Here is a 23,738-nt window from a genome sequence, read left to right on the forward strand (position 1 = left end):
TAGAATTTGAACACTGTTAATATTATTATAGAAATAATTTGGGAATGCCATTAAAGGAACAAAAATATCTGAAAATCTAAAGATCTCAAAGCTGTAGGTATGGGTCATCTAGTTACAAATGGGAAACTAATTTAAAAATATGGATATTTACAATAACAGGCTTAGCTTGGAAAGGTTTTCAAATTACTTTATTAAAAACAGTTTAAACTAAGTTTATATTAGGGGTTCTGAAACTTAGTGTCATAAATTTTGTATCAAATAAGTTTACCAAATGTTACCTACCACCTTAGTTAATTTTTCAAAATTACCATATGCTTTGATTCTTTTTGTTTTTAATACTAAAACTTTGTCAAGGAATCAGTTAAGTTCCTGCTGCTCTAATTAGTTAAGAAACAAGGTCACTTAATCAGGATATCAGGTACACTGTTAGAAATTATTACTGTTATCTGCCACATACTGCAGACAGTAATATTTTCTACTGACCAGTCAAGTGATGCAAAATACTTTGTTTGATTAAGTGGTGCTCAACCATGTAGGTGGTGCCTGTCCCCCAATGGAACTGGCATTATTGTTTTCCCTATATAATGCCCAATTTTTTCAGTATCGGACAAAATGACAATAAAGAAAGATGATAACATATATTTAAGAATGAAATATTAACCCTTCTGCAATGGGTCAGGGGTCCCAGGCCATGTCATTGCATTTGTTGACTTGCATTCAAAATTTTAATGAACTACTATTTTGTGAATTTATGTCAATAAGGTTGGAATCAAATTGTAAATTATAATTCAATCTTTAATATGAGTTAATTTCTTAATTTAAAAGTAAATATTAAAATATAGATTTTAATGAGTCACGTGGTATGTTGAATGTACCACTGTTTAAAATTAGATGTAATGTCAAAATACTAATTGTATAATTTTGTACAAATTAGTAACTTAAATTAATAATATTGACAAGCTAGAATATAAAATAAGAACCTCATATCTATTTATTTTGCTCAAATATGGCTTATGTAATGAATCAAACATGGTGGTCTTGTTCAACTCTCCATATTTTGAAACAGTCCCTTCTATGCACTTACTTCAATATATGACATATGAATAACCAATCAGCAGCTTAGAAAGTTCTCCCTACCATTTTTCTTTGAAAAGGTTTCCATGTTCTTTTGATCCAAGATTTCAATGAGTTAAGTTGCGACTTTAGTCTGCTCATAGTTTCATATTTCATAAAATCTAAATCAATCTTAGTAAGCATAATAAATTCTAGTGGAATTCTAAGGTATCAGTGTAGTTATTTAATTTTTTGGTTAGTTGACTGTATATATATAAAACCTAAAAAAATTGTTTGATAATCTCCATATGCAAAATTTCAAAAGGTTTAGCAACCTATGTCCAGCGACAATCAAATACAAAGGTCATAGTGAGAAGAGATTCTAGATTTAGTGGTCTACAATTTAAGAAAAATAAGTTTCATAATTTATTTCTAAATAGTAATAATCTATATACATATAATATATAGTAACTGAAACGTGACCATATATTACAAATACTAGTCTACTAAAACACAGCCAAGACAGAGAAGACTAATGGCCAGTTTTATACAACTGAATAGGTGACATGAGTGCATGTGCACTGCATCAATGTAAGTATCACTGGAAGGTTGATATAACAAAAAATAATAAATATATATATTGATATGCAGTGTTATGAGACTTAAGCTACTTAAACTAAACATTTGTATTTTCATGTCATAATATGTAGTCATTCTAGTATGACAAAACATTATTTACCTCCCTCTTTACGATTATTATGAGGTTGGTTAAGTGACAGACCCTACATAGTTAAGAGTATAGAAAATAACAAAAAGTACAGTCTTACTGAAAACAAACATTTGAAATGTATTTAGGAGGTTTTAGAGATTATGCAAATATTTGAGATTTTTGGAATGAAGAGCAGTTGTTTAATCAGAACATGAAATCAATTTGCCCTCAGAGTAGTAATAAAACACTATTTTCACAAATCTATAGTAAAAATATTCCATTAAAAAATCTTTTTGTAAACAAAAAGCAAGTAATTTTACTAAAACGTCTACCAAGTTTTGTGAAGATACACATGCTGTAACAAAAAGTTATAGTGCAAATATGTAAACAAACTCATGCATATTATATATACCAAGCCCGTTACAAAAAAGTTGACTGTTTTGCTTTAAACGAGGTGATAAAATGAAATACACTTGCCCTTTAAGAATCATGATTACATTCGTGAGTGTTGAGAATCGTGTTCCCAGTCTCTCTCTTTTTTTTTTACTTCTGACTTAGTTGTGGTTAAGATAAATCAAATTTTACTCCATAAATTAATTTCTGGCAAACTTCCCGTTATTTTCTGGCACATGCCTGATTATTTAAAAGAAATCAGTGAATATAAGAACATCACAGTACTTGACTTATTGAACATATGATTAATATTTTTTAGTCTTAAGTACAAGTTAAAAATGATATTAATTAAAATTTAAAACTCATTTACAAAGACTATGGCCACAAAAAAGGAGGGTTAATCAAGTGTATTAGAAGTGAGTTAAAAGCATAAGAGAAAAGTAACTGAATTTCAAACATGTAAACTGTGTTCCAGTTTAGGTTCCTAAAATAAAGGAGAAAATAATGCTGATTGGGTGTCTCTACAGACTTTGTATGATTAGGCTGTTAACAGGAATATGTAGAAATTTGCAAGTAGATCAGTAATGTCACAAACAGAAACTTATTATGGAAGAGTAGGGAACCCGATTGAGTTAGCATACATCGTTATGTAGTTGAAAAGTTTCATTTTAGATATCGTCATCTCTACTGAAGAAGATATGGTTAAACGGTTACTTGTGGAAGAGCACAAGTGTTCATACTAAAGTAAGAATCAAGTTAGCTTTTGAAAACTGAAAGAAATTTGACAGAAAAAATTGTGTAGCTATTTTAAATGTTAATGAAACATGGAATTTTTGTTTCTAGTTAAATCAAGCTCAGTGAAAGCAGATGCATTCCTTTCAAATGTTTGAATTTAAACTGAAAATCTCCAAATAGGTAGTTTGTAGGATCATTAAGTTCACTTATAACATAGAGGATAATAAGATTTATGGAAATGACAAAATTAAATAAAGTTATGAAAAATAATAAGCTTAGTGATTTAAAATATCACCACCTCCCAATACTCATATTAACCACAAGAATTCTTACTGATCAGAGTAAGAGACACAAGTTTATATATATGTATAAATTTAATAACTTTGAGACAACTACTTATAAATAATGTGCACCAATGCACACATGACAGAAAATAGAACCAATGAAAATTTGCCTTGGAAATGAAAAAAATTTTTTTTTTGATATGAGACCTGGTGAAATTAATTTTATGCGAGTTTAGTACATAAAAAAATAATAATACAGGGTGTTCGGAAAGTCACTGTGCAGTTTTGTCTGTCAATAAATATATAAGTGCACAGTGACTTTCCAAACACCCTGTAGTAAACTAATGGAAAGATTGGTGTAGCATACGAAATCAAAGCTGAACAATTAATTAAGTACCTATGAACAATGATTATATCAATTGACATCAGGTATAATAATTGATTTTACTGCGATATTCATTAACCAATTAATGCACAAAAATAATCAAAATTAGTGTTTCCAATAACTCCAACTTTAAGTAACTGAAATATTACCTTTGCGATTTCTTATTATTTTCAATCAATTCAATGCTGTTCAGCTTAAATATGTAGTGTTACAATCCACAAAACAATGAACTAATTTAAACAAATGATTTGATTGTTCCAACTATCCAATCAATTACTTTAATTCATTAATCAGCTACAAAGTTCCAATAACTGATCAGTTATACTGTGCTACAGGAAAATGATTCATTTTACAAAAGTCTAGAAGCTTTTATAGGTTTTTAAGGTTGTCAATAGCCACAGTAATAGAATACACATATAACTGTAAACACAGTTTTCAAGCTCTATTATAATTACAGCAAGACACTAGTTAAACATACTGATACAGCAGCATGCCCAATCATGTACATTTGTTCATAAAGGTTTGGGTCAGGATGTACAAAAGCACATTTACGTTTTTATGTATGCACAAAACTTAAGCTATTTTTTATATTTTCTGAAAGGATTAGCTTAAGATATAAAAATTAACTTTATAAAAAAAATTACAATATCTACACAAGAAAAATAATAAAAAATACCAAACTGAAATTGACTCCTGTTATCTATTATACCAATTATTGTTGTTAACCCATTCTTTGTGGCTGGTACACATGGATTCTTGCTTTCATAAACTCATGTGCAAAGCACTGGAACCTAAATTTTGGTGGTAATGTCAACTACTTACATTCCATTACATGTTACCATACAGTAGGTAAATATTTTTGCCTTCTATGCATTAGTTTTCCTCTAGATAGTTAGAGAGGACTATATGACAACATTTCATTACCACAGCTGTCAAAGCTAGTGAAAATTCAGATTATTTTATAGATTTATTAGATGGCATTGCCTCTGACAATTAGATGCATTGAAAAAACAAAATCAAACAACAACAACAACAACAACAAAGATTTTGAGGCCACACTTAATGGTTTAAATTACCTGCAATCACATATGCAGAAAAGGGTCACTTAGGACCCAACAACAAATGAATATTAAAAACCTAATAAAAATGTAATTTCAACTATTTCAAAAATTTTTTAACTCAAACTTTTCATCAATTTGATATTTTAACAACATATTTATTTTATGATTATAAACAACATTCACATTTCTAGCATCTATCTTACTATTTGAATTGTCATATTGCACTTTAAATTTTGTATTTACTTTTTTTTGCTAAAAGTTTCCTAAGCTTATATTTATTTCTTCCAATTAAATTTAAGCATTGTTTGATAGCTTATTGTTTATTTTACATTTTTACACCTTTTCTTCAAATAGGGAGATGTTGACCTTTATCTGAGAATACAATGGTGTTAAAACTGAAAGTGTTTGAAAAGTATAAAGTTGGTATGGTCGACCATAATTAACTATAATGAAGCAACTTGAATAAAAAAATCAACATAACATTTAGTAGCTATATATATATATATATATATTCACACACCCACACCATTTTTTTTTCTGTTGATCTTTGTGTTTATCATATTTTTGTGTGACACTGTATCCACTACAAAAATGTTCTTTGACATTATCAATTACTACAGATAACAAGTATGGAAGCTAGGGTTGCACTAGCAAACCAATCAGATGACAAAAATACTGAATACTATGTTAAGTTTATTGCATTCAGGCACTATACATGCAAAGAAACAACTATTTACATAAAACAAATTATAACTATTAGATACAAGTTGATGTTTTACTTAAAATCTTCATACCATTATTGCATGGAAATAAACAATCTAAGGTGTCTTGACATGCTTAATTGATGAAGTATAAAAAAAAACTGTTGTTTTTATTTTGTGACATTCATGTGGTAAATAGGAGAAGCTGTTTGTTCATTTCAGATGTTTGAGAAAGACTATACAACATTCTTTGTGCATAGCTGTCCCTACTTTTAAAATGATAGAAAGGAAGCAGCTTGTCAACAGCAACTAATAGTTATCAGACCACTCTTGTTTGGTCTAATGGTTGAATTTCACAATCATTCTTAAGTGCCACCCACAGCCAAAAGCAATTGTTATAGAATTCCCATAGCCCCAAAATGCAGAATGTGTTTTTGCATGGTCTTAAACACTGAAAAAGTTGCAACAGTAGTAGAGTTAATAATGTACATATAAATTTATTGCTTTATAAAAAGACTGGGGCTGTGAACCCCCGATTCAACAGTCTAGGGAAACTGTTAACATTTGTTGTATTTACAAATTAGTGGACATCCCATCAGTTACGGAGGGGGTTAAAACCATTCATGTAATAGCACTTGTATACATATGCTTTAAATCCAAACATTGATTAAAACAGCAGTGGAAAAAGTGTGAACCCTGCATGCTAACATCAAGCTATTTTAAATGGCTTTCTGAACTCATCACATAATGCATTATGAAGATCAAAAAGATAATGTAGGTACAGACTATTATATCTCACATTATAGCTTGCCATCTGGTGCTGGTGATCCTTTAAATTTATTTTGTAGTTGTTAAGTTTTGTTTCAAAAATTAATGTATTTTCATCATAGGTTTGGGTAATCCTTCCCTCTGATGTTAATAGTTACCTGTTAAAATCATGTCTTCACTCACACACACATGCACAAAATGTTTCTTAGGGCCTAAAAAAATGTGAATTTAAAATAGTAAATTCTAGAGTCCTACCATTTTTATAAAATGCTATGTTTAATTGGAAAAAAGATAAAAATCACTGTTTAAAAAGATGGTCAAAGAGTAGAATTTCCTTATTCCCAAACTTTTACCCGCAGTCCCCTTGAAGGTCCACAATAATACACTAAATTCATGAAATCAACATTTAATGAAACAGTAACATAAAATGCTAAGACATTATAAAACAAGTTAAAAGTCCAATGAAATAATAAAAATATAAGGGGATAAAAAAATCTTCAAAATTGTATCAACTCTTTTTGAAGTTCTATTATTCTTGCTAATAATGATTTCTTTAACCATGAATACATATATGTTTTTAGTTTATGTCACTTATTATTACAAGGGAATAGTAGTATTTGTACGTCAATCTTACCAATTTCCTATAAACTTTAGAGATGATGACAGAGGAAATGATGTGGAACAGTAATTGAAACATTCAAATTTGTAGCATTTAAGTCAAAACACATGTAATGCCATACATTTGCACTTTTATGTTATGGTGCAACATCATTCTGTTGGCTAAAATTCGTAAGTGCCCTGGCTGGGAAAAAATGAAGTATTCAATTATCATTCAACTTTTCCAAGATGCCACAAAAATAACACAGTTAATAAAAATAGCCAAAAAACTCTTGATGCCCATGGGCATGGTGTAACAGGTCATATCACCAGCATCAGTTAGTAATATATGAGCTATAATCAGTTTAATGATTCAGTTAATATCTCTTCCACTGGCAGTTGGAAATAACATTTTGTTTTTTTAAATATACTGCAAAATAGCTGAAGAAATGAGCCAACTAAAGCAAAAGTTGTTTTATACATTTTTCTAGTAAGAAATTGCTTTAGCCCATTATGTTCCAAACAGAAGCTTGTTTAATTTCACATTTATTAACAAAAATGTAAAATTTTTTACTTCAGGCTTAAAGATAACAGAGATTTAACATTCACACAAGACTGAGCTAGAAAATACAAAAGTATACATAGCACATATCAATCCTAAGAATAAAACATGCAGAATGAAATGCTTTTTGTTTCTATTGCATTGAAACAGTAGTTTGCAAGTCAGCTAATTTCTGTACAATGGTTAATTGTTGATGCTTTATAGTACAAAGCACCAGTTATCTGTGCCAAACATGTGCCTTGTATATTCAAAAATAGTCAATGTTAGGTAAATGAAATGGAAGTACCTAATAAATTAGGTCAAAAAATTAAATACAGTGCTGAATAAATCACATTATAATAAAACACTGAATATTCAATAAGTGAGCAGTACAGTTTACTTAAATACTTAACAGATTACTTGAATTTTCATGATAGAATATATACCAGCACAGACAATAAGGATTTTTAGCTATCACAGTACAGTCTGTGAGATCTGAATAATTAAGTAAATAACATTCCTATAACTGAAAAAGACAAACAAACAAACAAAACCTAGCACTCTTCTTCTTCATTCTATGTTCCAGAAGACTTATGACATTTTGTACAAATTGGACCGAGCATCTGCCATATGTCTGTGTATACTATTTACTTCAAATGTTTGTGTTACTAATTTTCATTTTTAATTATTTTACCTTTTCTCAAGTGGAGTGTGGTACTGCCATCACTTTACTTCTGTCTGTGTCACAGTGAAAATACATAAATCTAATAACACTTCGTGAAAAACTCATAAATTTGGTTTAAGGCTCCTCATCCCAAAAAGACTAAGTCCTCTAGGCACTGTGCCACATTTTGAACTATTATGTCCAAGAAGGCACTGATTTATAGAAATAAACTACTTGACTCTATTATTCAGAATCTTTTTTTCTTCTTTTTTCAGATTTTAAATACATGAAGACAAAAAAGATACAACTCTGTATAGCAGTAATGGTCTAGAGGCTTTAGCATTTTCATCTTCTCCAGAATCAATACTATACACCTTGCTTTCCATTTTTATCTTCTCCAGAATCAATACTATATACCTTGCTTTCTTCTAATTTAATTTGATTTTAACCTGTCAGACCACTTCTCCTTTACTGTTCTTTCAGCATCATTTCTTCACTTCTAATTAATATGATTTGCTTTAGTCGATTATGAATCCAAAAGTAAGCAGCTTCTATTATATGTTTATGTTATTGACAAAGCATTTTACAGATTTCACTTATGAGTATATTTTTATTCACTTAGATGTTTTAGATTCTATTATTAGATTACTATAATGTAGTATGCCTTCAACCCATTTTTCAGCTAAGCAATGATAGTTTTTAAGGAAACATAAACCTATGCTTTGTGGTGGACAAAAAATTTTGTGAAAAGAAATCTTTGAGTGCACCTTTTTGTATGTCAGACTCCAGTCAGATGTTAAGAAATGTATGCTTGTACATTTCAAATTACTTGCAAATTACAATAACTAAATTTTACAGAACATTATTTCTAATATAACATTTAGTGAAACTGTCTAAATTCAGTTAGAATTATTAACTGTAATTGCATTCTGACACCTGAAAGGTGCTTACTTGCCTTAAGTAGGTTAAAAAAAACATTATTTAATCACAGGATGACTTGTATACTGATCAGATATCAATCACTTGTAGTTCTGATAATAAAATCACAAGCCTTATAATTTAGTTTTAATAATATTAAAGGTATTAATGTCTATTCAGCTTCAATTTATTAAGTGTAAATTTAAATCTAAAAATTGTCTGTACTGTGATATAATCTATAACATACTGAATAAGACAATACCTTCAAATTGAATGAATGTATAAAAATCTAAGAAATAACTTCAACTCGATTAACAGTAATTTTACACATATCAATAAGTAGAAAAAATAGACAACTACACAAAAATGGATAAGCTCCCAATAGTAAGCATGGTAAGATACTGAAACTGTTGTTACATATATATATGCAAAAATGGCTAGTTTGGGTTGAGAAAATATTTTACATAGAAGAGTGAACATAGAAGAACCTGACGATGACCGAAGAAGGTCGAAACGTTGTTCGCTCTTCTATGTAAAATATTTTCTCAACCCAAACGAGCTGTTTTTGCATATATATTTCTCTACAAGTGGGTTTTCTCGACATTGCTGTTGTTACATATAGTTGCTTACTATACAATTGGATAGGGTTAACACCTTTATCCTTGAGAAAATTTCAACACATAATTCTACAGGTGTTTAGATTTCACATTTTAGACTGCCAGCTGACAAAAATGCATATTAATAAGTAGGCTCTCAAATGTTGCCACTTGGCTGAGATGGTTAACAAAAACATATACTTTACAATTAGTTCATTTTCAAAGCACCACAGACACTGAAGGGAAAAAAAAAGTTATGTGTTGTTCTATGCTGATATTTAAGACATATCTTACACAGTATTACAAAATGCATCACAACTTTTATTGGGTCATGATGGAAATTAACTCAGTAGTTAAATTACTATCCTAGCTCCCAGGACATATTGTTAGTTCCTAATATCAGAGATACTGTAGTACACCTAATTTGGGAGTTAAAATGAAATAAGATTATCTAACAAAATCTTTAATGCAACCTTAACAAAAACTACTGTCTTTATAAATGGTGTATCCTCACATCCTCAATTGGTTACATATGCATGCATAATTTTACAAATTTTTACAAACTTACTTCAGTTTATCACACCATTATTAGAACTTGAATTACATTCTTATGTCGTAGGTTTCTCAATGTAAAGGCAGTGTCAGTTATGAAAAATGTTCAATGTTATACTTATATTTTAAATTATCTAAGTACTAATATGGCAATGCTTTACAAGATCATTTTATTTTGAGATGATAGAAAAAAAAAAGTTTTTAATTTACAGACTGGGGTGACCTTTAGTTATGAGTATGAACAACATATGAAATTAACAAATCTTTATATATTCAAATTTCAAAGGCAGCACAATTTCCTTTGAAGGTAAATTTTTCTGAAGCGTAAAAATGATACTAAACACTACTTAAACCCGTAACTAATAATCTTGCAGATGTTTAAGCCAATTAAGATACATCTTAACTGGTAAAAAAATTAAGCTTGTTAATTATTAAAGAATGAATTGAACAAAAATTGTGAACAATCTATATATTTATTCATTGTTGGTTTGAAGTACCAATTCTAAAGTACAACTTGTAACATCCGAAATATAACAACTCAGCTAACTAGTGTATTCCCAGTTAGTAGGATCAGTCTTCCTTCAATCCCATCCAAATTCAATAGATTTAAAATGTTCTTTAGAAACTACCACAGTTTTTATGTATTGTTAAATTCAGTGCTTTAGCTCAAGTTAAGAGTAATGTCAAGAAGAGGAGTAGTTTTGAGAAGTCTCAATATGAAACGATAAAGCTAGAATGTTTTTGAAAGTGGACATTTCTTCTTCAAGGGTAAACTGTTTACCCTCGAAGATAAAAGGTCCATCTTTTGAGACTGATACAAGATACACTGAGTAAACTAATTAAATTTTGTACACAACAAAAACAATAAATATTATAATCCAAAGAACACATTAATTATATTGTACAGAATCAGACCAATGTACAGACCTCATATTAGAAAAGGACTATAATTCCAAATTTACTGTGTATCTACACAAAACATGAAAAGCTTTTTAGTGAAATGTACAAATCTGTTTTACACAATATATCAGATGTGTCACTAAAGTATTTGTACTCAAAATACGTTAGAGGGCAAGGTAACGTCCACGTGAAGACAAAACGTACCCTTGTCCATCATACAGTTTGCACACCTAAAGTTTATTTGCTATACCTGCACACTAATCTGGGATTTCATCCCCTCTGCCACAAAATATTGCAAAACTAACAAGATAAGGAAAAATGAGCAGTTGATTCCTCTAGCTTCAAATATATATTGTTAGATGGCACTCTGTGAAGATTTTTTACATGTGTATTTTCACCTCATCTGTGCACAAAGCTTAGTTATAAATTGTAAAAATTACAATATAACTATTTTTCTAAACAACAAATGCATTCTCTTTATTCAATATGTATATAATTTTGGATTATTGTTATATTAAGTAACACAGCTACTGAGTTTATACATTTTTAACTTAACAGAGAAATAATTCTTCTGTATGAACCAGTTTTTTGAAGCACAATCTTCTTGTTAATGACGTTCAAGTGTGCACTGTCAGCCGTTCCCTCACTGAAACAGGCCACGATCACAGTAAAAGCTAACAATGATTATAAACACTTGTATCAAGTTCCCTCTAGTATTTCTAAAGAAAAATAATTTAAAAGACATTTTATGTCATATAAAAATAAGTACACATACTTAAAAAGGTACAATTCTAATAAACCACATTTGCATCCTTCATGGCAAATTACATTTTCCCTCATAGTAGTGTAATGAGTTTCCTTCATCAACAAATGTTTTTCACATGAATTGTATAAGTGTTTCTAAACATACCACATTTTCCAATGAATATTATATCACTTGAAACCAACATATAATGCTTTTGTGTACTCATTTAATCTTATTTTTAACAACAACAAACTGTTCAGTTATTTAATGTATCTACTCTGACTACTTTTAATTCAATTTTTTTATTTATTATACAGCTGATGAAGCAATGTGAACTCAATATATGCACTGAAGACTGACCTAAATCACCTGAGCTAGCTAAATATTGAGAAACATTATTGAGGTAGTTTGATCTGAATAAAAATTAATATCAGTGAGAGGAAAACTACCTATATATGCTATCCCAATGATGCATTACCAGTCTTATACAATATTATTATTATTATATAGTCCCTTCTTAGATATATATATATATAAAAAATCTGCTTACAAAAGTTTTATATATATATATACACACACACACAACAGACCATTTAACTGTCCACAGCTATTGGTGTATAACCTCTAACAAAAAGAATCACACCTACCTTACTAGTTTCTCTCATGTGAGAAGTTGGTAGAATATATAACATGATAAAACCTACAAAAACCTATAAATTGTTTCACATGTTAAATACCAGTTTACTTCATAGCAGCCTTCATATAAAACAATATTTTTGCACTGACAAGTGAAAATTCAACTGAAATTAATGCTAATTGTTGAACTACTTTGGTTTGACTGAATGGTAGAACCTTAGAATTTTGGGCATTCCTAAAGAGACAGTTGCTCTATGGTAGAGGTATGTAAGAGAGATCCGTTCCTGGTACATTATGTGTAATAATCAACTAAAAGACAATATTGTGATGAATTCCAATACACCCTGATCTCTAACTAAATCTTGGTTCACTTTTGATAACCATCCATGACCCTGAAATGACCTTTCATGCAAGGGCCATAGTATGATATTTATGGCATAGCATGGAGAGAAAACATTTATTACAATTATTATAATACAAATCTATAATATACATTTAAAGATAAAAACATGAATAAACAGATCTTTAAAATGTTAAGAATAAGCTAAATTTTGTAACAAAGGTTAATATTTACCTTTCATGAAGCCTCCTTAAATGAGCATTAAGGTTAACAGTGACTTCAAAATAACCTACTTCAATATTACAGAGGTTGTATCTAACCTCTTTCTTTGAAAATTCACTAAAGTACAACTACACTTTGAACATAAAGACACCTTAGCTATTAGCTGAATATGGTAATATGAAAAACAAAATTATCAAAAAACAAGGTGTCATGTCTTTAGAGATTGGCAAATTTACACTTGTAATATTTTTTTTAATATAAAATTTGTTTGCACCATAAAAGCATTAAAGTGAAATAAACTATAAATAAATAAATAACTTTGGTATATTTCATTTTCATCATTTCTGTTCATACCATTTCCTCATGTTGAATTTCTACTTTCATAATGCAAGATGCTAAAAAACTTGATGTTCTAGACTTAAAACAACTCTTAGTTAATAAAGAAATATAAAACATTGACTCTAATAAAATGTATAATTTTATATTGATTAAACCACTTTTTAAAATATCAAACACAAAACATTTGTTGTATGTTCATTAACATACACATTATTTTTTGTTTTTTGAAATTATACCAAGATTTAAAGAAATGATTTTTCCTTACTGATGTGAATAATTAATCTTCAAAAAATGTTATCATCTGATGAGTGTCTAAGAAAATTAAACTATACAAACAACCCATGAAAAGAATTTTCAAAATATATGATACTGAAACAATATACTGATATTTACCAATTGTTTAGTGGCAGTATGCTCACAATCTTTTGTATGACTGGTGTAGCATAAAAAAAAAAAAGATACATCTGTAACATTTCTAGTGTGTTTCTTACTGCTTTCTTGTCCTTATGGGTGCCTACCACTTTTACAGAACTGTGAATTATGAACGTGTTGTTTTGCCACCACAACTTTTTCATCTATTTTCCAATTTAGGTCTTTTAAAGCTAGATCTAAAAATATTTAAGGTGAACCAAAACTACTTGGGGGTTGGGGATTTACCCCTTGTACCCACTACTGAAGATTTATTTTTGTGTGTAATAAGTCATAAAAGAATAGTCTTGCCATAGATAGTCCTGATAAAAAAATCAGTTATCAATATAATTGTGTTTTTGTATCTATCCTGTTATAGTTCAATCACTTTACTGACTTTTAAAGTAATGAAATGTACAACCAGAGACATAAAGACTCACCTTTGTTCCTGTATTAGGCTGTAAAATCTCTTATTTTAGATTCAAGCATGAAAGGTTAGTTATTAGATGTGACAATCATATAAAAAAGTTCATAAAAATGATGTTAATGTTTGATTTGTTTAGCATTAATGTTGGATGAAACTTAACATCTCTGGATGTAACATAAATTATCTTTTCAAAGATATGCATTTATTGTTTGCATAACAATCAAACTCATAGTTAACAGCATATTACAGTGGTGAGAACACTTCGTATATCACTGCTTTATGTTTAAGCTTAAATAAATGCTTCATCAGCTAAAAAATGAACAAGTAAAACCTATTGCTTTGTAATGAGTAGTTATGTGTATGTCTTAATATAAAATATTGCATTTTTTTAAACATTCTAAATCTACATAAATAGTGAAATAACACAAAAAGTAAAACAATTACATCCATAGTTAATGACCTGTTATGATTAGACAGCAAGCACTACTATAGAAACTATTATTTCACTATTATAGAAACACTATACTAAATTTCATAGTGTACATCTGAGTAATTATTTATGTGGTACCCCCATTATCCACACTAGATCTTGCAGGATGCTTCCTTTCCACACAATTAATATTGTTCTGTAAATAGTCTCTGGAAAGCATGGTTTACATTTTATATTTTTGATCTTCCTTCATATGAAAACACAGTTTCACTTATCTTCAGTTCCTACAGAAAATATTCTATAACATGGTTAGTTTCACAGAGATCTCTATAGAGCAAGAGAATTTACTGGCAATATCTCAGAAAGTAGTTCCATTAAAATCAATTAAACTATCATTTCTGATATGAACTGCTATATCTGAAAAATCCAACCAGTGTGTTTTAGTGTTATAACCATAATGTATTTTCTTGTATCTCACAGCCTTATATTCAAGTTCTATAGTAATATTCATTTTTCAAATACAAAATTTATTAGTAGTATTAATAAATATATCATGAAATGTGGATCTCAATGTCTGTGACTAGTGTCTTGTGACAACAAAGAAAACTTGTGAGTAGCTATTAGTTTCAACATACCTCAACTTGCACATATTTAATATTTAACAGAGTAGGCAAAATTTAAAATAATTGACATATGGCTAATATTTAAACTCTTAAACTATTAACATCTCTTACTTGTAATTGAAATATGTTATTCATGTTTTAAAATGTAAACCTATGGGATTACCAGTACATGCATATTAATCTACTCAGAGTAGTGCTCATTTACTAACATTCATTTTCTTTTTTTAAATGTCATAATGATGCAACAAGAAACAACAGTTTAAATAATTTATTCTACAAAAACTACATTCATACTGAAAATTAAAAATTACTGAATAGTTTTAATTACCTTATTTTACAGTTAATAGAAAAACAATATATAAAACTTGATTCTTGACTAAAATTAAATAACTTGAATTAGATATGCACAAGTTAACCTACTACTAGTACTAGTTCTGGAATAACACACTAATTTAAACCTGACATTGATATAAGTGTTCTTACGAGAACACATTTATGAAATATGAGTGTATGTGAAATGTTAGCCTTGAACTTCAACGTTGAAGGAACTAATACTATAATAGTTCCTTATCATTCATCCACTTTGAGCAGTATCACAGTTATTTTTTTAATAACATGACTTATTATTCTTCCATGCTTTGAAAAACATCTTATTATAAATGATTAATATTCTAGAATTAATGTGTTCAGACACAGTAATAATGGCTAAGTTAACGTAGCCTAAATGCTACATTGTAAACGAAGATAACATAGCATAATAATAGTAATGTAATGTATATTAAAACTAAAATCGGTAGTCTAATGTAAATATTAAATATTAACATTTATCTATTCAGCGCTACACGTAAATCTAAGTTTACACCTTATTTATTCATTCACTAGTACAACGTTTTTAGGTAAATACAACTCTCGTCTTCTACAGTATCATTATGGGTATAAATATAAAACGGGCCACCTGATCCTTAATTTTTTATAGGCTGTACTTTCACACATGCCCCCAACTAAAAACTAAACCCATCCTTAATCTTCGAGAAATCACAGATTCCCTCAAAAACTGTTCAAACTATTATTAAGCCTTAAAGTACCGGTCTCCATTGCTTGGTAGACAATTATACAAAGTAGAGTATCACTTTAAATAGGCTTAACGATTAACTTTCGGCTTGCAGGATACTACAAAAATATGAAAATTGCAGGTTGTATCGAATAATGTTTTTATTGTGTACAGTTACGTTTTAATTATTTATAATAAATATTAAATTGTTGTTGTTTATCTTATAAAAAGGATGTTCAGTTTGGATAAACACTACGTTCATTGAAACTTCTGTTATTTCTAATTTCGTTTATGCAGTAGTCTTATTTTACTGCATATGCACTCACTCGTTCCAACACTAAGCAACCGCAAGACTCATAAGAGCTAAGCCTGATTCTATGTGAAATATAAATTATTACGAACAATTAAAAAAATACTCAACACTTACTTTATTCTTTTCGTTTCTTCTTTTGCTATTAAAACAAAGAAGGAAATGCAATATTTTCATCCAAGTATCAATATTCCTTCGTGTTTTTGTAATAAATATTTTGGTGCATAAAAATGGCGCGCGAACGTTCAATTTAAATATAGAAATTCACGGCTGTTGTATTTCCTCCCGCCAAAACCAGGTGGGGCGGTAAGAAATTGCAAATTCAATCAGAAGATAATAGCATATTCATGTAATCGCGCTTATTCAAGCTTACTTCTGTTTCAGTTTTTTTTAATCAATTTTATAATATAAAAATTTCAAGTTATTGGAAATCATCAAGTAAATTAAATAGGTAATATTAATAACCAGTTGAAAAAAAAACACTTTTGGACTTTGTGTCATCACAGTTAATCATTTTGCTTCTTATTTGTTTAAACGTTGTTTAATCTTTTTAAAAACAAAACAAAAACAAAGTTTTGTCTTCTAAAAAAAGCATTTATTTGATGTCGACTAGTTTTCATCACATGTGGTTGAAACTCCATGTTTGGGCTGCCATCTCTCGATGGCTTTTGTTATAAGCATTTGAGTGGAAGTTACTTCATAAACAGTGTGAGCATGACGTTTAAAGTGTTAATATAAAAAAAAAATGTCGTGAAGCGTAACGCTACACAATTGACTATGTGTGTTTTGCTCACCAAGGGAATCGAATTCTAGGGTTATAAGCCTTAGATTTACTGTTGAGTCAGTGGAGGCAAGCTTTTAGATTATGCATTGAATCAAAAGAGGAGATATAGCGTAATCAAGTGATGTTATATTGTGTTTTTGTGAATTCCTTATCCAAATTTTTCTAATACCTGATAAGAAGGCTTAAGATCAATTGAGATGAAACAACGTACAGCAAAGGCTATATATATATGTATAAGATAATTAAAACTGATAATTTAAAAATGTGAATATGGATCGTCAAAAAACAAGAATAATCAAAATTCAAATTTTAATTCAATTTTAACTTTTTCATGTTCCCTGTTCCCATTTTTAAATTAATAATTTCTAATTTCCTTCTTTTTTAAGTTTTTATGTCCATTTACGGAAAATGTGTGTGCGTTTTCTTGGCCCGGCATGGCCTAGCGCATAAGGCGTGCGACTTGTAATCCGAGGGTCGCGGGTTCGCGCCCGCGTCGCGCTAAACATGCTCGCCCTCCCAGCCGTGGGGGTGTATAATGTGACGGTCAATCCCACTATTCGTTGGTAAAGAGTAGCCCAAGAGTTAGCGGAGGGTGGTGATGACTAGCTGCCTTCCCTCTAGTCTTACACTGCTAAATTAGGGACGGCTAGCACAGATAGCCCTCGAGTAGCTTTGTGCGAAATTCCCAAACAAACAAACAAGCGTTTTTCTTGTAACAAAGTCATATCTGGCTATGTGTTGAGCCCACCGAGGGTAATCAAACCCCTGATTTGAGCGTTGTAAGTCCGTTGATTTACCGCTGTACTAGCTGAGGGCTTTACGGAGAATAGATTTTAAGCTATATAATCATTTAGTTGAATGTTATATGTTTTTCAACTGTTTATTGCAGCATTGGCTCTTTCTTCTCACCAACCAATTATATAGGTGATTTTATACACGTGTTTATCAAGGCTCGAGTACAAAGGAAGCCGCCCATAACAGCATCACGTATGGTATGCATTTATAGCCATGAAAATTAAGTTTCAACAAAAGATAACCAACTTTTTAAACAGGTCATGCACATTTGTAGCATTTCGTAAAGTGTACCTAGCTTTAATTTAGACAAAAATATTTACTCGATTTTGCTGTGAAACAAAACTATGAACAATAATGATAAAATAATACTAAAATTTGAATTCACATTGTCAGTAAAGTGCGAATAGCAGTAGACTAAATCACCACTCACAAGTTCAGAGAAATCAAATATGTTAATCGTCTACTTAAGGAAACTGAAAGAAATAGTCGCAGAAAACCACGTAGAACAAAGTGCAACAGCGAACTGGATAAATGATGAATCCTCATCGTGATAGTTTGGAAATTAATGCGTTATAAGTTGCAAAGGTTATTTTGCAATCAATGCGCATTAGTAAAATACAAGAATTTTTAAATGTTGGAAAGTGAAGGACTTACAGTAATTTTTCAAGACGAGAAAACGAAGTCGCTTGAATTAATTTTAAAACTTCTCTATGACATATTCAACACTGCATTAATTACTATTGTCTAGATTTGAGTAAAATTTTCATAGCAGTTTTTTCTTTATAGACTTGTTAAACTATAATCGATAATAATTAGGCTAGAGACAGTGTTATAACAATACATGTACTTTATTACAATAAAACGAAACGTTTCTGGCTTCTACAAAACGGAGCTTTTCTGACTAGTATAACGGTGTTAAAATGGCTTCTACATTTCTGCGATGCTTAAGAATAATCATACAACCTTCACAGGGTTTTGTTTAGTAACTGTGCATAGTTTTTGCAACGGTATACCTAGTTGTTTTTGTTGTAGGTTTCTATGTTTGAATGGCTTCGACGAGAAACTTGATTAGGAGTGACGAGAAACTGATAAAACCTTTCATTCTCTTTCAATAATCAAATAAAAATAGTCCTATAACTTGCAAAGGTGTTTTTAGTTGATTTGCTCAGGTTAGAATAAACTGTTCTTAGCCTATTTTCAAACAACGACGACAGTAATAATACGAAGAACAAGTGGATAAATTTGTTTCCAATAATCGTAAAATCAACATTTTACTATTATCAATATTTTCGTGTCTTAGTCATTGAAATAGAAGGTCTCGTACGTTGTTTCAAGATATTTTTGTCAACTGCAGTTTCTTATCAAGGTCTTTTAAAATGTTATTTGCAATTAAAGGTGTGATATTTTGATGATACGATTTTTAAAAAGTCTCTTTGTGCACAAAGAAATATCAATTTGATTATCATCAAAATAATATATATGAAGTAACAGTATAATCATCACAGTCTGAAGTTATGATTGACACAGTTTGTAAATATGGTATTCTCAGATCTTGTATGATCTGTAAGATAGCAGGAGTTTGATCAGGAAATGTATTAAAGAGTAAACCTGAATTCTCTGTCCTTAATTGGGTCATTAAAATGAAAGATACTGGGCATAACGTAACACACATTTGAAAGCAATTTTTATTTATTTCTCAAAACACAATCAAAATGGCAAGTATGTAGATGGCGCATTTACTTGAGGTCGAGAGCTTGAAATTCTGTGTATAACTGTTACAGACTGAAAGTCATAGTAGTATATACACAAACTATAATAATATTCATTTCAGGGTACACGTCTGTGTACCATAAAAAATTAAGGGAAGTACTTAGGATTGATAATCAGGTATTGTCATTGTTAGTAACTTATATGATCACTTAAGTCTAATTATTATGTAATATCTATTTTACTTGTATAAATACAGTTAGATACTAATTAATTTTATCACTGATTATTCCAAATAAAATTTATGGAGGAGATAAATTCATAACTTATATCCGTTTGTACAAATATCTGTGCCACACCTTGAAATGGGCTCTCAGGGATGTCAGGCATATATGTTCCTAGATAATGAAAATGCAGAGTATGTTAACGACTTTTCAGAATTTCATATGACATACAAAATACCTATACAAACATTTGGAATATAAACATTCAACAAAACAATGACCCGAAGCACAAGGCCAAAGCCACAAAGGAGTGGTTTCCAGAAAGGAAAATAAATGTTCCAGAGCGGTCCAATCATAGTCCTGATTTGAATACAATGGAAACTTTATAGCAGGGCGTAAAAATTTAAGTTCATCAACAATCTCCAACGAACTTATTAGAACTGGCGCAATTCTGTGAAGAAAAACAGGAAAAAATTACACCATCCAATTTTGAAAAGCTGGCAGAGAACTATCCAGAAAAAATGACAGCAGTAACTGCTGATAAAAATGCTTCCATCAAGTATTGACTTAGTGGGCTTAGGATTAAGGAAATCAGCACTTTCGAATTTATATATTTTACTTGCAGATTTTGATGAAATTTAACCTTTTTCACACATAATAGCGTTAAGTTCGAATATGAACACGTTCATTAAAATTGTCTACATTATTGTATCTCATCAAAAAATTTGACATTACTGGTAAGGGTGATTATTTTGAACATTTAGTTTTTGAATGAACTCCCAACTCACTATAATTTATACTGTAGTACAGGTGCTTGTTTCTTCTTGGTGTTACATCACTCAATAGTAACATAGACACAAGGTCAAACAGGTATAAGCTTCTACAGGACAGACAGTGAGTATATAACTATTACATCAATAAAGGTTTAATGTATGTTTATGGCATTAGAACTTCTCGTTTACAAAAATTAAAGGTTGGAATTATTTCAGCTGTGACAGCATCCTTTTATTTTCTAGGTTTTTCACAGATAACAACATTAAAGTTAAGCAGTAATGGTCATTTAAGAAGATTAGCCCCCAGCTGATAGCACGCAGCAATCATCTCCCTTAGATGTCATGATACCAACATGAAAATAAAAAAGGGTTACATAAAGGTTAGAAGAGCCAGTTAAGAATACAACTCAAACTGATGAATTGATGGTATAAAAAATTAAAACAGAATTACAATTAAAAATACAAAAAATCAAAACAAATCATTATGATTTGAATTTTGCGCAAAGCTACACGAGAGATACATTGCTGGCCAAAATCTTAAGGCCAATGAACGTAAAGAAAAAATATGCATTTTACGTTGTTAGACTCAACCACTTATTGGAGTAGAGCTTCGAAAGATGAAAATAGGAAAAGGGAAAATATAAAACCTTTTTGCATTTAATAGGGAAAATGTGAACACTATGAAATTAGCCTAAATACTAGCTGCTCAAAAGTTTAAGACCATACCAAAAAAGAAGTCCTAAACAGGGTAGGAAATGCTCAACAAAAGGTCTCAGTAGTGAGATGCACGGCCGTCATTGCGAATAACTGCAAACATTCACTTTGGCATGGTCGATATAAGCGTTTGCAGAAGGCTGGATGGAATGTTATTCGAAGTGGTGAAGGTGGCTTCACGAAGATCATGCACTGTTTGGAATTGACGTCAATTTCTATAGACTTTCCTTGCCATCCACCCCCAAACATTTTCAATGGGGTTCAGTTCGGGCAAACACGCTGGATAGTCCAAAAGAATCACGTTATTCGCCATGAAAAAGTCCTTTGTCCTGCGGACATTGTGGATTGCAGCGTTGTCCTGCTGAAAGATCCAATCATTTCCACACAAGCGAGGGCCTTCAGTCAATAACGATGCTCTTTTCAACATGCCAAAGTAGCCAGCTGTTGTTTGACGCTCCTGTATAACCTGAAGCTCCATTGTTCCATGGAAAGAGAAAGCATCTCAGATCATGATGGAACCTCCTCCACTGTGTCGTGTAAAAAATGTTCCGGTGGGATATCTTTATCGTGCCAGTAACGTTGGAAGCCATCTGGACCATCCAGGTTAACTTTTTTTCTCATCAGAGAACAAATCCTTCTTCCACTTTTCTACGTCTCATGTTTGGTGCTTCTCAACAAAGTTTAACCAAGCTGTTTCGTGGTGTGGAATGAGGCGTGGCCTTTGAAGACGTTTACGGTTTTAAAGCCGTCTCTCTCGTAGATGCCGTCTTGTGTTCCTGAGCTGCATTCTGCGTCCGTAAGAGCCTTAATCTGGTTCGACGATCGGCTGGTGTCTTGCCGGACAACCAGTCGAATCCTCCTGCTCAACACTGGCGAAATATTCTCGGGCCGACCACTTGAAATTCTCGTTCCGTATCCCTCAGGGTCTTTTAAGCAGTTTTACTACGTCCAATCTCACCAGCGATGGCACGTTGAGAGAGATCTTGCTTTTGCAGCTCGACAATTCTGCCACGTTCAAACTCTGTCAACTGTTTAGCTTTTGCCATGTTTTTACCCAATGTAACACAGGAAATGTCAGTGGGAGATGTTGACAACGCTAATGCTTGAACACAAATGACTAAATTTCGTTACGTGTTTACCGATTAACGCTTCGTTTCAGTATGGTCTTAAACTTTTGACGAGCTAATATTTAAGCTAATTTCATAGTGTTCACATTTTCCCTATTAAATGCTAAAAAGGTTTTTATTTTTATTTTCCCTTTTCTTATTTTCATCTTTCGAAGCTCTGCTCAAATAAGTGGTTGAGTCTAACAATGCAAAATGCATATTTTTTCTTTATGCTCATTGGTTTAAGACAGCAGTGTATGTACTCTAGGGATCTCTAATTCAGCGGTGAAAAAACGACTAAATGGTAGACAGCTAGTTATCACAATCACCACCGCCGAATCGTGGGAAATTTATTCTTTTACCAACGGATAATGTGATTGACCGTAACTTTATAACGCCTTTATAACGTAAAGCATGTTTGGTGGAGGAATTCGGACCCGCGACCCTCAGATCGTGAGTCGCTCGCACTAACAATCCGGTCTAAGCCATTTTGAAATAAAATTATAATTAGACAGCCAGTTACACATTACAATATAGTTTGTTTGTTTTTTGAATGTCGCGCAAAGCTACACGAGAGCTATCTGCGCTAGTCGTTCCTAATTTAGCAGTGTAAGACTAGAGGAAAGGCAACTAGTCATCACCGCCCACCGCTAACTCTTGGGCTACTCTTTTACAAACGAATAGTAGGACCGACCAAACATTATAATAACCCCACGGCTGAAAGTTCGAGCATGTTTGGTGGGATAGGGATTCGAACCCGCGAATTACGAGTCTAGTGCTTTAACCGCCTGGCCATGCCGGGCCTCACAATACAGCATTAAATATTCAAAAGTTAAACATATCGCAATTGTTAAAAACAAAGAAAGATACACAAATTCATGTTTAAAATACAGAATAAAGTCAAACTATCCCAGTGATGTTTATTGGACATAATACTTTTAATATTTATTATTAATGTATGCAAATGGAATCTGTGATTCATTTGCCGAAATTTTCAGCGAGTATGTATGATTTTGATAATTTCAAACTTTTATATTTAAAATACAAGTATCATTTGATGGTTTTTCTTTTTTGTTTGTCGCTGCAGGACAGTGTTAAGTCTACAGAACTACAATGCCCAAATCTGTTGCTTTATTCCCCACGGTAGACACAAAAAATAGCCCAGTGTGGTTTTGTTATAACAGAAATAAACAACTGTGAAGCATTATTTGATGAAGTTTTCAAATAAACAGCAAGCTCGTGTTTAT

The 23,738-nt window shown here is 31.0% G+C and overlaps 1 pseudogene across 1 annotated transcript in view; it reads right to left on the minus strand.

The window, feature by feature from the left end:
* The window catches only part of LOC143233234 (dual specificity tyrosine-phosphorylation-regulated kinase 1B-like), a 101,117-nt pseudogene extending 84,458 nt beyond the window's left edge, over nt 1-16,659 (minus strand). The window contains exon 1 of the transcript XR_013018045.1: nt 16,506-16,659. The product of XR_013018045.1 is annotated as a dual specificity tyrosine-phosphorylation-regulated kinase 1B-like (transcript). The remainder of the gene's footprint in view (nt 1-16,505) is intronic.
* Between the last annotated feature and the right edge of the window lie 7,079 nt (nt 16,660-23,738).

Source organism: Tachypleus tridentatus, chromosome 12, assembly GCF_004210375.1.
Source record: "Tachypleus tridentatus isolate NWPU-2018 chromosome 12, ASM421037v1, whole genome shotgun sequence".
Lineage (NCBI taxonomy): Eukaryota > Metazoa > Arthropoda > Merostomata > Xiphosura > Limulidae > Tachypleus > Tachypleus tridentatus.